At 42.5% G+C, this 16,303-nt stretch overlaps 1 long non-coding RNA gene across 1 annotated transcript; it reads right to left on the bottom strand.

Annotated features, from left to right (window-relative positions):
- On the bottom strand, positions 4,157 to 16,281 carry LOC106505721. Its single transcript, XR_001300388.2, has 3 exons — positions 16,152 to 16,281; positions 10,282 to 10,374; positions 4,157 to 4,701 (listed from the first exon to the last, which is right to left on the bottom strand). It is a non-coding gene; the product is annotated as an uncharacterized LOC106505721 (long non-coding RNA).

Here is a 16,303-nt window from a genome sequence, read left to right as displayed (position 1 = left end):
CCCGACGGGAACTCCTGAATAACCAGTTTATCTTCAAATCATTCTTGTCAAAATTGTACTAGCTTGGAGTTCCTATCATGGTGCAGCAGAAACAAATCCAAGTGAGAACCATGAGGTTGCAGGTTCCATCCCTGACCTCACTCAGTGGGTTGGAGATCTGACGTTGCCGTGAGCTGTGGCTTAGGTCACAGATGAAGTTGGGATCCCGAGTTGCTGTGGCTACGGTGTAGCTGCAGCTGTAGCTCTGATTCGACCCCTGACCTGGGAACCTCCAAATGCTTTGGATGCGGCCCTAAAAAGCAAAAATAATAATAATGATAATAAGCACTAGCTTGGCATTGTATGATTAAAAACAAATATAGGACTCACCTTCTGAGACCTACATTTACCTGTGGAATGCAAGACTCTCTAGATAAACTCGTTTTCACTTAAAAAAAATTACAGCAATTTCAAGAGGTATATACTTAGTAACAAATCAGGTTTTTTTCTTTTTTTATGAAGTCAGCCTGAATTATTAGTTGTACTCTTAGTAACCTAGGCAAAAGGGGAAATAGGTGGAAGCACGGCATTTTTCCTTCAAGAGGAGATGCTGTATGGATAGTTTGTGATTACAAAGAATTTCCCTTGAAATATTTGTGTTTGGATATTAGCTTCTTCAGTAGTTACAATTTTGAAAATTCCTTTAAATTAAAGGACAGTTTGGGACCGTAAGTGAAATACTATCTTTGTTACTGCAGAGTCAGAGCTTTCTGAGCAAATTTTGTTAAAACTTGGGACCTGGGCTGAAAGAGAAGCCTTCAAAGTTAAATTGTGACTGCATAGTGAGAAACCACCCAAAGAATGTTAGTTTGCTCTGGCTGCCATAATAAAATACTACATACTGGGTGGCTTAAACAATAGAAATTGACTTTCTCACATTTAAGGAGGCTGAAAGTTCAACATCAAAAGTGGTGGCAGGTTTGGTTTCTCCTGAGGTCTCTCCTTGCCGTCTTCACATGACCTTTCCTCTGTGCATGTGCATTCCAGGCGTCTCTTCCTTTTATAAGGACACCAGTCCTGTTGGATAAGGGACGCACCCTTATGATTCCACTTAATTACCTCTGTAAAGGCCCTGTATTTACATAAAGTCATATTGGGAGTTAGGGCTTCAACGTGTAAGCATTTTGGAGAGACACAATTCAGTTCCTAAAGACCTATGTTTACATTCCAAAGAGTAAGAACCCAAAATCCTTCCTAAGGAGAATTTTGCCGAGACCAGCTCAGCAGGATGGGGCTGAAGAACGGGTGCTATGGAACTTAAGGAAAGAAAGTTAACGTAAAACAAGACACAGAGACATTTATCTTAAGTAAAGGTGGGAACCCGGGGACTCAAGGTCTCAGGGACAAAGAGCCCTGCCTCAAGAAACCACACTGCTTTTATTGTGCTCTTGAAGATTATGTCAAGCGAAAAGGGGGTTGTAGGTTCAGGATATAGGTTTTTGTTTTTTTTTTTTTTTTAATTATTTTAAAAGTCACTTAGCTGGTAAATGGTTAAACTTTTACTCTAAACTATAGGCATTTAAGAGTCATTAGTTAGCTATCTATGCATAGCATTTCAGAGAATCCTCACTGTGCTTCTGCATGCCTATTTGTGGCGACCCTGTGTGCATAGGTTTGCACCTTGGTTCTCTTTTCTAATGCATATTCTGTTAACGACTACTCATAAACCACTTGGCCGTGAGGGTCCTTTTTCTCTTATTCTTTAGAGGACATATCATGCTTGTACAAATGGCGTTCCAATCTGCACGGGTCCGGCGCGCCTAGACCATTGTATTATGTCCTCATTCAGCTTACCCCGCGAATAACCCATGCCCTTAGGTTTTTGTTCTTAAGCTTAAGTCATTTACCATCACCGTGACTGTTTCTCAAGCAGGAAGATGGACAAAGTAAGGAAGGACAAGATGGAGTTTTCAGGAAAGAGGCTAAGAATATTATAAAAACATGTCTCATAACAGAATTTATTTAAATTAAGGAGATAATAACATTTACGTTCTTTCTCTGGAAGAAAGGAGGGCTTCCATCCAGCTGTCCTATATAGGCTGCCAGAGTCATATTTTGAGATTCCTCAAACAAAGCAAGACAAAAAGAGTGAATCTGTCAGCTGTAAATTCGACTCCTATCCTGGGAACTTCCATATGCCTCTGGTATGGCCCCAAAAAGACAAAAAAAAAAAAAAGGTTTGTCATCTAACCCTGGTATATATAGACTCTTATCAGTCTGATCCGCTGTATCAGTCTCTTATTGTTCACCCCACAGGTGAGAATGGAATATGGGAAATTAAATATGGTGTCGTTATTAAATATGATAATTAAATATATCCCTGCTCGAGTAACTTTGTATGTACTTTTTTTTTTTTTTTGCCTTTTTGCCTTTTTGCCTTTTTGCCTTTTCTAGGGCCGCTTCCTGTGACATATGGAGGTTCCCAGGCTAGGGTTCGAATCGGAGCTGTAGCCACTGGCCTACACCAGAGCCACAGCAATGCAGGATCCGAGCCGCATCTGCAACCTACACCACAGCTCATGGCAATGACCCGCTGAGCAAGGCCAGGGATTAAACCCGCATCCTCATGGATATTAGATTTATTTCCACTGCACCACAGTGGGAACTCCCTGCACCTTTGTTTCTTGACTGCTCCTCCCTTGTCTCTACATCCCCTTCCCTTCCCTGATTAGCAACTTTTTGAACCTGCCCTTTGGAACTCTGGGAAGGTCATGGAGGCTGAAATGTATTCCCTAAAAACAAAAAATGGGGGACACATAAAGACTTGTGCCCAGGAGCCCCACAGGGCCCTGCTCAATTTCATCTAAACTATAATAGTATCATTGGAAAAAGAAAAGAAGAAATGGATTCCAGAGATTGTGATGGGGAATTGCAAGGACAGTTGGACGCTATAGGAAGCAAAGACATGAGTTTTTGAGAGTAGACGATGTGGGAAATGTGGATGGGGGAACAGCTTTGAAAGAGAAGACAATTTAATCAAAAGATGGTAGTATGAGTGAATAAGGACTTGTTTCCAACATGTTTTTTCTAAGGAGTTGAGACATGAGCACCCTATTCAGTTCAGTGAGTGAGCCAGGGAAGTGAACCCAGTAGGGTGCAAAAGAGAAAGGAGGCAATTTTTAGGACAAGTTCTGGAAAAGGAAGGATAAAGATAATTGTTTTCTTTTTAAAAATTAACATTTATGGAGTTCCCATCGTGGTGTTACGGCAGCTGCCCAGCAGCCCAGCGGCTGCAGTGTATCAGCTCCAGCAGCTCTTTTACCCGGCAAGAAATCAAACCAGCACTTGGAGAGCTGAAGAACTCAGGTTTATTACACCAGCGGGCTCAGAGGAGATCACTCTCCAGAGTCAGCCCCAAAGAAGGGTTTCACAAGGCTTTTATGGGCTAGCTCTTCCCGGTCTGTGCTAGGCCTGTCGGACCAGAGTGAGAACAGGCAGGGATGTAATTGCGGAAGCAACTTTACAAAAGCAGATGTGTAGGGGAGGGGTGGTTAGGGGCAGTTGGCTGGACTTTGCTTTGTCATCATGGCCAGGATGTCTTCTTTCTGCCTTTTTATCGGGGTATTTTCTCCTACAGTGGTGCAGTGGAAACGAATCTGACTAGGAGCCATGAGGTTGCTGGTTCGATCCCTGGCCTCCATCAGTGGGTTAAGGATCTGGCATTGCCATGAACTGTGGTGTAGGTTGCAGACGCAGCTCAGATCCTGCGTTGCTGTGGCTGTGGTGTAGGCTGGCAGCTGTAGCTTGGATTGAACCCATAGCCTGGGACTCTCCATGTGCCGTGGGTGTGACCCTAAAAAAAAGAATAAGAAAAGTTACACTTATTACCAAAAAAAAAAAAAAAGTGTAATAGTGAGGCAGAGTAATAACTCAGGTAGTCATCAGTACAGGAGCCTGGGCGTCTATGCTTTTTTTTTTTTTTGCATTTTAGGGCTGCGCCCACGGCATATGGAAGTTCCCAGGCTAGGGGTTGAGTCCAAGCTACAGCTGCTGGCCTATACCACAGCAATGCAGGATCTGAGCTGCATCTACGACCTACACCACAGCCCATGGTAACACCAGATCCTTAACCCATTGAGCAAGGCCAGGGAGCCAACCACAACCTCATGGTTAATAGTCCGATTCGTTTCTGATATGCCACGATGGGAACTCCTTGATGCATTCTTTGATGTGGCTATTGATTAACATTTGTGGCTTTAGGGCTCTAGGGAGTAACATCCCCACAGGCCTTGTTTACTATGGGGAGTGTGCCTATGCCCAGACGAACATTAATCTCTAACCCTTATGACTCAGTTTACGGGAAGAAAAGGGCAAAGAAACCATGAGACTTAATGGGACATTTCCACCCCTAAGACCCCTGTTGGACAAGGACTGATACAGGTAATTAGGAGCAAGGCCAATGGGAGAAATCCACATCTTTCTGGACCCCACTTTAGTAGCCCCCCATCTTTAAGAGATAAAAGCCCCTATAAGGCAATAGAGAAGGGGAGCTTTTCTCCCCCTCCCAGCTGTCCTGGGAGCTGTTTGCTTTCCTGTAATAAAGACTTTGCTTGCTACCTGCCTGAGTATTCGTGAAGTTCATTCTTCAGCTGTGTGTACAAAAACCCAGATTAAGGTTAACATCTTTCTGGCATCAACAGTACATTCTTCAGTGTTCCACTCCTGATAAAAATAAGAACAAAAAAGTTGGAATTTTGTTATTAAAACTCATACCCCTCGTGGTGAATATCAAAGTATTTTTTGAGGTTCTCATCGTCTATCAATCTAGGATTGTTCAAGAGCCTTCTGATGGTTCTTCTTACTCTAAGCTCTTCTAAATTATGCCTATATTCCTCACTATGTATATTATAGGGTTCTTCCAAAATGCATTCAGAAATGATGGACTTCTTTCTTTAGAATAAATTGCTTCCTCTAAGTGATAAAATCAATAATTTTCATAATCTTGTCACATTTCCCAACACACTCTGTTCATTGCATAATCTACATACTGATAGGGACAAGGGAGCAAATGAAAACCCACTATTGGGGGTCTTATCAGACAAAGCCCCCCTCTGACCCCCCAAATGTGGCTGTTCACTTGGAAACCTGCTTGCAGCCCGGCACAAGATCTACACCCTTTCCAGAATGTGGATGCTCAAGTTGGGCAGCAAGAAGCAATGGCCTGCAGAAAACATCTGCCTACATAAATTAACCACCTACAAAGATTAACTGCCCTCTGTCATGGGACTTGACCTGCTACCCTTCCCTTGATCTTCCCCTCCACCTTCTTTGTCATTCCTGCCACAAGTTCCCGCCATGAACTCCATCCAGCCACAGATTCCCAGCATAGATCCTTTACAAGCATAGCACCTCCTCACAGTCAGAGCTGGTGCCATCTTGAGCTTGGCCCACCCCACCCCCCATGCCTTAATAAATCTCTCTTGCTTTACCAACTTGGCCTTGTGCCTTCCTCCCTTGGCAAACCTAACACATACCAACTGTGGTAAGAGAACAATTGATTTCTAGGACACTCAGCCTCCTAGTTCAAGGCAAACTTCATGATATTCTTCCTCAAAATTAGCAGTAGAGGAGTTCCTTGGCCTAGCAGTAAAGGATCTGGCATTGTCACTGCTGTGGGTCAGGTCATTGCTGTGATATTGGTTTGATCCCTGGCCTGGGAACTTCTGCATGCTACAAGCACAGCCAAAAAAAAAAAAGAAAAGAAAAGGAAAAAAAAGTGGATTTTCATTTTCTCCCTTGTCTCTAGGACCATTGCTTATTTGAACTTCATGAGAATGAGAATTCATGAAGGTATCCTTAAAAGGAAGGTATCACTATAATTCCTATTTTGCACAAGAGCAAATAGATACATGGAAAAGGTAAGTGATTTGTCCTAGGTCAGACTGCAAGAAAGTAGCAGAATCAAATCCAAACTATGGTTAATCTAGCTTAAATTCGCACTCTTAAATCACTTAACTGCCAAAGCTGGGCTCCCCATGCCAACTCATCCACCCCACCCCACAGCTCAATGTATTCTATTCTGACTTTTTGCACCATCTCTATTGACTCAAACAATGACAAAATTCCTCATGAAATGTTTGGAGCTCTTCATTCCTGAATCAATATTCCAATTCCCTGTTTATGTTCCTTAGTTCATGCCATCTCCTATATGTCAAACACTTTTCCTCTTAAAAGTGACCTTTAATGAAGATAATTATTTGGCAAAGATAAGAGTTTTAGCCAGAAAAGACATATCCTCTGAAACTGGAGAAAAGAATATGAGAGAAAATTTAGAATCTGTTGATGGAGAGGGGAGAGAAGTTGAAATTTTTCCAAGTATTTTGATATGAGTAAGTAAAAAGTCAAAAAGAAACTGAAGGTTGAGAAAATTGAGCTGAAAAGACAGAAAGGGTTTGAGATAGGTAAATGGTAAGAGTCAATTGGAAATGAATCAAGGCTAAGTTTAGAGTTTAGACAGTATAATTTCAAAGAGGGACTAAGTCTAATTTGCTGACTTTTCCCAGCAGTTCTTGGACTCTCAAGTGGGAAGTCTTAGCAGTGTTGGATGAATGCAGCCATGGCATAAATTATGGTACCAAGAGATTCTAGGACAGACAGTAGATCTCATATGTATTTCTATAGTGATGAGACATTCACTCCTAAAAGCATACCCAGTGTTATTTCTAGTTCCTGAAAGAATTAGCTGTTTTACTGTCTATTTTCCACTCAAGAAACTTACTAGGGTGTTCTTTTGATATTGAATTGTATGAGTTCTTTGAATATTGTGGATATTAATTCTTTATCAGATATCAGTTCCCCTATCAATTCCAATTACTTGCAATTCTATGTAGAGTTAAAAAGTGCTAAGAGTGTTCATTCTTGTCTTGTTCCTGATCTTAGAGGAAAAGCTGGTTTAGCAGTGCTGAACTCTTTTAGCTTTTGCATGTTAATGAAATTCTTTATCTTTTCTTCAAACATGAATGAGAGTCTTACTGGGTAGAGTATTTTTGGTTGCAGGTATTTCTTTTATCACTTTAAATATGTTGTGCCATTCCCTTCTGGCCTGCAAGGTTTCTACTAAGAAGTGGGTTATTTCCACTATTCTGTTATGCAGGTCACTGATCTTGTCCTTTGTATTATTTAATCTACTATTTTTTTTCCAGTATTTTTTTAAAAAATTCAGTTATTGTATTCCTCTGCTCTCTTTGGCTCTTCACGATATTTCCTAACTCTTGGTTAACCTTCTCACTGCATTCATCCATTATAACTTCCTCCAGCCTCACTGAGCATCTTCATGATCATTACCCTGAAAACTCTAGTGGTTAGATTGCTTACCTCCAATTTAGCTTAGGTCATCTTCTGGGGTTTTATCTTGTCCCTTCATTTGGAACATATTCCTTTGTCGCCTCATTTTACCTAATTCTCTGTACTCGTTTGTATGTATTAGATAGACCAGTTATGTTTCCTGTTCTTGGAGAAGTAGTGTCATGTAGAAGACTTTCTCTGGGGCCCAGCAGCACACTCCTCTCTGGCCACCAGAGCCATGTGATTTAGAGATGGCCCTATGTGGGCTGAGTGGGCCCTTTTGTACTGGGGCTGACTTCGATGGCATGCTGGTAGTTAAACTGTTCTCTGGCCCAGTCGGCTGCCACATTCTGCCTTGTGCAGAGACTGCTAGCTTCTGGTAGGCAAGGCTGAGTCCTGTTGTGGCTGACTGCTCAGCCTAGGGGTCCCAAGGCTGGTGGTTCTTAGTATCCAGAATTTTTATTGGGATGTCATGGTTGACTGTCCTCCTAGCTGACCTTAGGCTTCAGTCCCTCTGGAAGTCTGTTTGGTGCCATGCAACTCAAAGCCCTTTAAGAACAATTACTCAATTGCTATAGCCTTGTGGGTCTTGTGGATGTGAGCCCTCTTGGCTTTCTGTGAAATAGCAGAGAATATATATTGGTCTCTGCCCGCAGTTTCTGATACAGAGCTCCTAAAAAGCTTATAATTTCCCAAGTGATGAGAACACTAGGAGCATCACTGCTTCTGATATTTGCCTTTGACCCCATCCATGACAAAGGACTCCTAAGACTCTTGTAAATTCTTAAGTGATAAGAGCACTAGGAGCATCTTTTGTTCTACCAATGTAATTCTGGGTGGGTTCTTGGATGGTTCCTTGATCAAACCCAAGGCATGGGGGTGGTTGTCAAACTTTGGAACCTCCTCATGGTTACTAGTTGGATTCCTTTCCACTGCACCACGATGGGAACTCCTATTTATTTATTTTTAAGTGCTGCACTTGCAGCATATGGAAGTTGCTGAGCCACAACAGGAACTCCTGAAGAATGGATTTTAAAGAAGGGTTGGAATATTAGAATGGGGTTACTACTCAAAACCAGAGAATCTGCTATCTGAATATGTTTTCTGGATACTTCTTTCACTTGGAGGAAACATAGATGTTCAATATCATTAATTATTAGGGAAATGCAAATTAAACCACAGAGTTCCAGTTCATGATGGCAAGCAACATAGGAAGATCCTGAACTCACCTCCTTCTACAGACACACTAAATATACAGCTACATATGGAAAAATTTCCTCTGAAAAACACCCCCAAAACTAGCTGAGCAACTACTATTCATTGTCCAAATGAGGGAAAAAATATACTGAAACAAGTAGGAGAGGCTGAGACAGCCTCACCATAAACCCCATCCCGTGTTGTGTCCTCCAACTGGGAGGGAATGCAAAACCTGGAGCTTCTCCCTGAGGAGCAAAAGGTCTGAATACCATATTGGGCACCCCAAGTTTTAAGACCTGCACCTATGAGACAAGTCCCCAAAATATCTAGCTTTGAAAGTAAATTAGAAAAACTCAGTTTTTAAAATTCAACATAGGGAAAAACCTAGTTATCCCCTACTATGTCTTTCTTACCTGTGTATCTTCTTTACTACTCACACAGAACACTTCACTTCTGGTCACCAAATGTATGAGGTTTTCCCCCAACATCAAGGAATTCTCTGCAACAGTAGCTAGGTATTCTACAATTTAATTCAGTTCTGACACTACCCACACAAAGATAGCATCAGATCCCGCAGGTTAAGGGCTCAGTCCCACAAGCCTACCCTACCCACCCCCACCACAGTTGCTAGTCACAAGCCCAGGTTATCGCCTGTGCTTCTGGCCAACTGCCTATAGATTGGAGGTTACAAAGTTTGACAACCGCCCCCCTCCCCCGGGGTTTGATTAAGAAATGAGCGAGGCCAGGAATTGAACCTCAAACCTCATGGTTCCTAGTCAGATTCGTTTCTACTGCACCACAATAGGAATTCCAAGATGTATTTATTATAAAGTGTTCTTGAACAAATTTTTGGTTGCTAACACAAGACCTAGCTAGATTACAATTCCTTTTTTTTTTTTTTTTTTTTTTTTTTTTTTTCCTGTGCAGTGGCTTGATGGGGGAAATCTCAATTTTCAGACCAGGGATTGAACTCGGGCTGCAGCAGTGAAAGTGCTGAGTCCTAACCATAGACCACCAGGGAATTCCCTAGATTGCGCTTCTTGATTATCACCTAATAAATTGGCTCAAGTTTCCATGCTTACTAATTTGTGCAGGTGTCATTACACTATCCAAAATCCTCTCCCAACCCAATTTTTTTTTCTGCACCTACAGAATGCAGAAGTTCCTGGCCCAGGGATCAAACCTGCTACAGCAGTGACAAGGCTGGATCCTTAACCCACTGTGCCACCAGGCAATTCCCCTCAACCCTATTTTTTTAATCAGGTTATAATTTACATAAAGTGCACAAATCTTTTTTTTTTTTTTGTCTTTTTAGGGCTGCACCCACAGCATATGGAGGTTCCCAGTAGGGGTCAAAATTGGAGCTACAGCTGCGGGACTACGCCACAGCCACAGCAACAGAGGATCAGAGCCAATCTTTGACCTACACCACAGCTCACAGCAATGCTGGATTCTTAGCCCATTCATTGAAGCCAGGGATCGAACTGGTGTCCTCATGGATACTAGTCGGGTTCTTTAACCGCTGAGCCATGATGGGAACTCTGCACAAATCATTTTGAATATTATACAAAAATTTTACTCCAATATAATTCTGGTCCCTCACCCTTCCTTTCTGCTATATTGTCATAAAAGTTATATCTTTATATATTATGGGCTCCTCAATGCAGTTCTGATTGTTGCTTTATCCAGCTATCTTTAAATCATATAGGAGAAAGAAGGAATTATAAACAAAACTATATTTGTACAGTATCTTATATTTACCTAGGTATTTATCTTCACTGGTAGTCTTTATTTCTTCATGTGAATTCAGGTCACTCGTTCTGCTCTCCCTAATGACTGTGGGACTGAATTGGTCTGGAAGAGAATGGAAGGGAACAGAAGGAAAGATGAGGATAAAATAGAGTTGGAGGAAGCAGACGTAGAGATTTTGCCATGTAGAGAATTAAAGACATTCTCTGTCATTCAGCTTATACTCAAGATTCTTCTCTGTATCAAGAAATGCACTCAGCACTAGCTGTTCAGTCTCAGACACAGACATAGTAAAGACACAGTCCCTGACCTGCAGGCTAGTGGGGAAGGAAGTGTATAAGAAGGAAAGTCTCTCTCTCAGTCCTCAGACTACACATTAAATTTTACATTGTGGGAGTTCCCATCATGGCTCAGTGGAAATAAATCTGACTAGTAACCATGAGGATGCAGGTTCGATCCTTGGCCTCGCTCAGTAGGTTTGTTGCGGAAACCGCAAAAACTGTGGCAACGGAAGGAGACAAACAGCACTCAGAGATATGGAAAAGCAAGGTTTATTCAGCACTGGTGCGGGCTCAGAGGAGTCACCTCCAGAGTCTGAGCACCAGGTCTTTGTTCTCAGTAACTTTTATACACTACAAGGTCTTGATTTTTCCATGTAAGCATCCTGGACCTCCCCCATCCCCAAGCAGACAGTGTTCCTCCCTAAGAAATTGAGCAAGCAAGGTTACAGAAGCGGAACTGATAAGCAATGCTGGATACCTGATTAGCAGGGCTGCTGGCTTGGACAGAGAGCACACAGTTGTTACATTATTACAAGAAGGGTGGTATAGTGATGAGCACAGCTGGAAAGGCTTGCAGCTGCCTTCTTAGCCAAGGAGGGGTTGTTTTTTAGTTAAAAGTCCATTTCAAGTTAAGGATCAGGTGTTGCCATGAGCTGTGGTATAGGTCACAGATGAGGCTTGGATCTGGCATTACTGTGGCTGTGGCTGTGGCTAGAAGCTACAGCTCCAATTCGACTCCTAGCCTGGGAACTAACATATGCTGCAGCTGTGGCCCTAAAATGACAAAATTAAAAAAAAATTATATTCTGTACAATTTGGACCTTTTTGAGACAGTGTTTAGAAAAGATCTCTGTGGAGTTCTCTTCGTGGTTCAGTGGTTAACGAATCCGACTAGGAACCATGAGGTTGCGGGTTCGATCCCTGCCCTTGCTCAGTGGGTTAAGGATCCTGCGTTGCCGTGAGCTGTGGTGTAGGTCGCAGACGTGACTTGGATCCGCATTGCTGTGGCTGTGGCGTAGGCTGGCAGCTACAGCTCCGATTAGACCCCTAGCCTGGGAAACTCCATATGCCCAAGAAAAGGCAAAAAGACAAAAAAAAAAAAAAAACCTCTGTGGATGTGATATTTAACTGATACCTAAAGGAGAAGGAGCCAGGTTGTTGGTGGTAATGGGGTGGGAAGGGGAAAAGGAAGAGCAGAACATTCCAGACAAACGGAGCAGTAGGTGCAAAGGCTCAAAGGCAGGGATGAACTTGATGTGTGTGAAGACTGAAAGAAGGTCAGGGTGCTGAGTAAGAAGTAGGGAGTAAGAAAGAAAAGAGAGTGGAGTTGCCTTGTGGCTCAGGGGGTTAAGGATCTGGTACAGCCAAAAGAAAGAGAGAGAGAGAGAGGAAGAGAGGGAAAAAGGATGGATGGATGGAAGGAAGGAAAAAGAATGAGAGAAAGAAAGGAAGAAGAAAGGAAAGGAAGAAAAAAGAGATAGGGAGAGCCTTGATCATGTAACACTTTATATATGGGTTCTGGCATTGCCCAAAGAATAATGGAAATCCCTTAAAGCAAAGGTAATAAACTGAAAGTCTCTAATCTCTTTCTCAACACATATCCTATACCCAGCACAGTATAATACTCAATTTTAACTTCAAAACAGGCATTTAGGAGTTCCCGTCATGGTGCAGTGGATACGAATCCGACTAGGAACCGTGAGGTTGCGGGTTCAATCCCTGGCTTCACTCAGTGGGTTAAGGATCTGGTGTTGCCATGAGCTTTGGTGTAGGTCAAAGACGTGGCTCAGATCTGACATTGCTGTGGCTGTGGTGTAGGCTGGCAGCTGTAGCTCTGATTAGACCCCTTGCCTGGGAACTTCCATATGCCGCAGGTGCAGCCCTAAAAAAAGACCAAAAAAAAAAAAAAAAAAGACAAAAAAAAAATAGGCAGTTAGATATGCAGCTCCTCTTGAAAAACAAAAACAAAAACCTGAAGATCTCCACATACTAAACTCCAAGTGTTTGGTGAATGTTGAATATAATCCAATGTTGGGATTTTGCCAAACAAGTGCAAAGGAGGCAGAAGGGGATCAGAACTGAGCCTATTTTCAAGAAAGTGATTATCATACTAAATCATAGCATCTGAGCTGGCTATGATGGGAACTGAGGACTAGAGGAAGCTGATGAATAGAACATGATGCTTTAGGAGTTCCCGTCGTGGTGCAGTGGTTAACAAATCTGACTAGGAACCATGAGGTTGAGGGTTTGATCCCTGCCCTTGCTCAGTGAGATAACGATCTGGCGTTGCTGTGAGCTGTGGTGTAGGTTGCAGACGTGGCTCAGATCCTGTGTTGCTGTGGCTCTGGCGTAGGCTGGCAGCTACAGCTCCGATTAGACCCCTAGCCTGGGAAACTCCATATGCCGCGGGAGCAGCCCAAGAAATGGCAAAAAGAAAAAAAAAAAAGAAAAGAACATGGTGCTTTAGTGGATTAGTCATTTTAATGAGCTCAAATAATTATTGCTTTAAGGGGTACTTTTGCAAGTTAACCAGAAGGAACAGGAGGTTGTGGTGGGAGAGTGGGGTGTTAGGACTGTGATTGTAGATGCGATAATTCCTGATGAAGACAAGATCCAGAGTGTAACCATGACAGTGGATGGCTGAAGTGGGATAGAGGGAAAAGTCATTGGGCATGAGACAGTCAACTACCTGAGAGATCAGAATGACAGGAATTGAGATGAAGAGAAAGATTTTAAGTCAGATGCCAATGTCTCCAATGAATAGGAGACAGTGACCAGGATATCACAGGGTGACAGGCTTGATCATTCCTGACAGTCCTGAAGTGGGGGATGGTTTAGGGGCAAGGAATTTTTGACCTCACCTACTGATCCTGAGGTAAATAGGTGCTTTGGTTCTCTCAGGCTGTTATGACAAATTACCTTAGATGGGGTGACTTCATCAACATATATTTATTTGTTACAATTTTGGAAGTTGGGAAACCCAAGATCAAGATGCTGCCAGATTTGATTGCTGATGAAAGCCCTCTTCCTGGTTTGCAGATTGCTATCTCCTCTGTGTGATCACATGGCAGGGAGAGAGACAGCTCTGTCTGGTCTTTCTTCTTTTATTTATTGTAAAGACATTAATTCCATCTTCAGAGCTCCACTCTCATAAACTTATCTAAACCTAATTACCTCCAAAGATCTCATTTCCTAATACTATCACTTTTTTTTTTTTTTTTTTTTTCTTTTTAGGGCTGCACCTGCTGCCTATGGAAGTTCCACTGTAGGGGTTGAACTGGCGCTGCAGCTACTAACCTAAGCATCAGGCACAGTAACTCTGGACCTGAGCGGTGTCCATGACCTACACCTCCTACGACTTAGCTTACGGCAATACGGGATCCTAACCCACTGAGCAAGGCAAGGGATTAAACTCACATCCTCAGGGGCACTATGTCAAGATCTTAACTGGCTGAGCCACAACAGGAACTCCACTATCACATGTATTAACTAAGTTACTCAAAACCTATTAATATATATAGAACTTTTGTTTTCATTTGAAATAGTGATTAAGGAATTTGGTTGTAGTATATCTTTTTATTTTAGTTTTCCCAATAAGATTTGTGGTGTACCTTCACTGGAAATTTTCAGCAATTTGTGTGATTTAGCTGAGCCTTTGTGGGAGTCAGTGTGTGGTTAAGTGCACAGACAGAGCCAACTGGCTGAGTGAATCCCAGCACAACATCCCCGCTCATCACTTCTTGCCTGAGTGAACTTGGCTACTGTCTTAATCACTCTGTAAGTACTTCCTCTTTAAAACTAGGATTAATAATAGTGCCTACCTCATAAAGTTGCTATGAAGATCAAAGGAGTTAATATGAAAAGTATTTAGGACAGTGCCTGGCACACAGTGAGCAAGATCCAAGTGTTAGCCGCTGTATTTACTTTCCACTGGCGACAATACATTCCTTGAAGGCAATCCTTATAATATGTATTATTAGGAATACAACAGGGAGTTCCCTGGTGGCCTAGTGGGTAAAGATCTGGCTTTGTTACTGCTGTGACTCAGATTCTATCCCTAGCCTGGGAACTTCCACATGCTCAGGTGTGGCCAAAAAAAAAAAAAAAAAAAACCACCAAAAAAAAAAAGAATACAAAATATTCAATTTAACTTTTAAAGACAATATATGCATAAGGTAAAAAAAACTCCAATAGGGAGTTCCCGTGGAGCAGTGGTTAACGAATCCGACTAGGAACCATGAGGTTGTGGGTTCGATCCCTGCCCTTGCTCAGTGGGTTAACGATCCGGTGTTGCCGTGAGCTGCGGTGTAGGTTGCAGACGCGGCTTGGATCCCGTGTTGCTGTGGCTCTGGCATAGGCTGGCGGCTACAGCTCCGATTAGACCCCTAGCCTGGGAAAACTCCATATGCCGCGGGAGCGGCCCAAGAAATAGCAAAAAGACAAAAAAAAAAAAAAAAAAAAAAAAATTCCAACAGTATACCTGCACTGTCCAATATTATAGCCATTAGCCCCCGTGACTATTTAAATCAATTAAAATTAATAAAATTAAAAATTCAGTTCCTCAGCTGTATTAGCTACATCTCAAACACACAATAGCTGCATGTGCGACTATTTCATATTTATCTATGAAATTGGACAGTGAAGACATGGAACATTTCTGTCACTGTAAAATGTTCTATTAGAGCTGGCTGATAGTAAAATTCCCTTCCTTTTCTACACCCAACCCCTCTGCCCAGGGACATCATTTTGGTTTTTTGTGTGAAGCATATGGAAGTTCTCAGGCTTGGGGTCGAAGCAAGCAGGATCCTTAACCCACTGAGGGGTGGGGGGGTCCAGGGAACAAACCCCCGTCCTGGTCCTGATCAATACTAGTCGGGTTCTCCTGAGGCACAACGGGAACTCCCTTGTTAGAAGTGTTTTTCTTTTTTTCTTTTAGGGCCCCACCTGGGCATATGGAAGTTCCCAGGCTAGCGGTCAAATCATAGCTACAGCTGCTGTCCTGCAGCACAGCCACAGCAACTCGGGATCCGAGGCCTCTGCGACCTACACAGCTCACTGTAATGCTGGACCCTTAACCCACTGAGTTAGGCCAGAGATGGAACTCACAACCTCATGGATACTAGTGGGATTCCTTTCCACTGCTGCATAACTGGAACCCTGTTGTTAGAGGATTTGTTTTGTTTTGTTTTTTAACACAGATATAATTTGCACTGTACTGCAGCTTATTTCTGTTTTAAAATGTACTATTGGTTTGTTTTTATTGATATATAATTGACATGCAATATTTCTTAGTTCTAGGTAATGATTTGATATATACATGTATTGCAAAATGATTACCACTATAAGTTTAGTTAACATCCATGTATTGATTTTTGGAATATGTCAGCTCCCTACATTTAATGAATTAACAGTTCAAAGCTTTAGCGCCTCTGCTATTAGGCTTACAAAGCAGTTGTGACAACTTGAAAACACCATTCAGCCATAAGCATCTTGTTACATTTGAAAGCAGGTGGAAGGAATGAGCTAAATTTTCTTTCTTGTGTAGCCCATGCTACCCTATACTGCTCTGAATTAAGTGAGTCAAAAGTAATCATCACCCACCAGCAAGGCCCGGAATCCTGCAGCTCGCGAGATCTGCGCTGTGACAAAAGCCCTGCATAAAGGCTGGGGTTACTGTGCATCTACCGGGTTGGGAGGCCCGCGCCAGGGCCTCTCACAGGCTGCGGAAAAGGGGATCCGGCGGTTGCTCGCGC

This window comes from Sus scrofa, chromosome 13 (assembly GCF_000003025.6).
Source record: "Sus scrofa isolate TJ Tabasco breed Duroc chromosome 13, Sscrofa11.1, whole genome shotgun sequence".
Classification (NCBI taxonomy): domain Eukaryota; kingdom Metazoa; phylum Chordata; class Mammalia; order Artiodactyla; family Suidae; genus Sus; species Sus scrofa.
The sequence above is the reverse complement of the archived record's forward strand: the minus strand, read 5'-3'. Positions and strand labels throughout refer to the sequence as shown.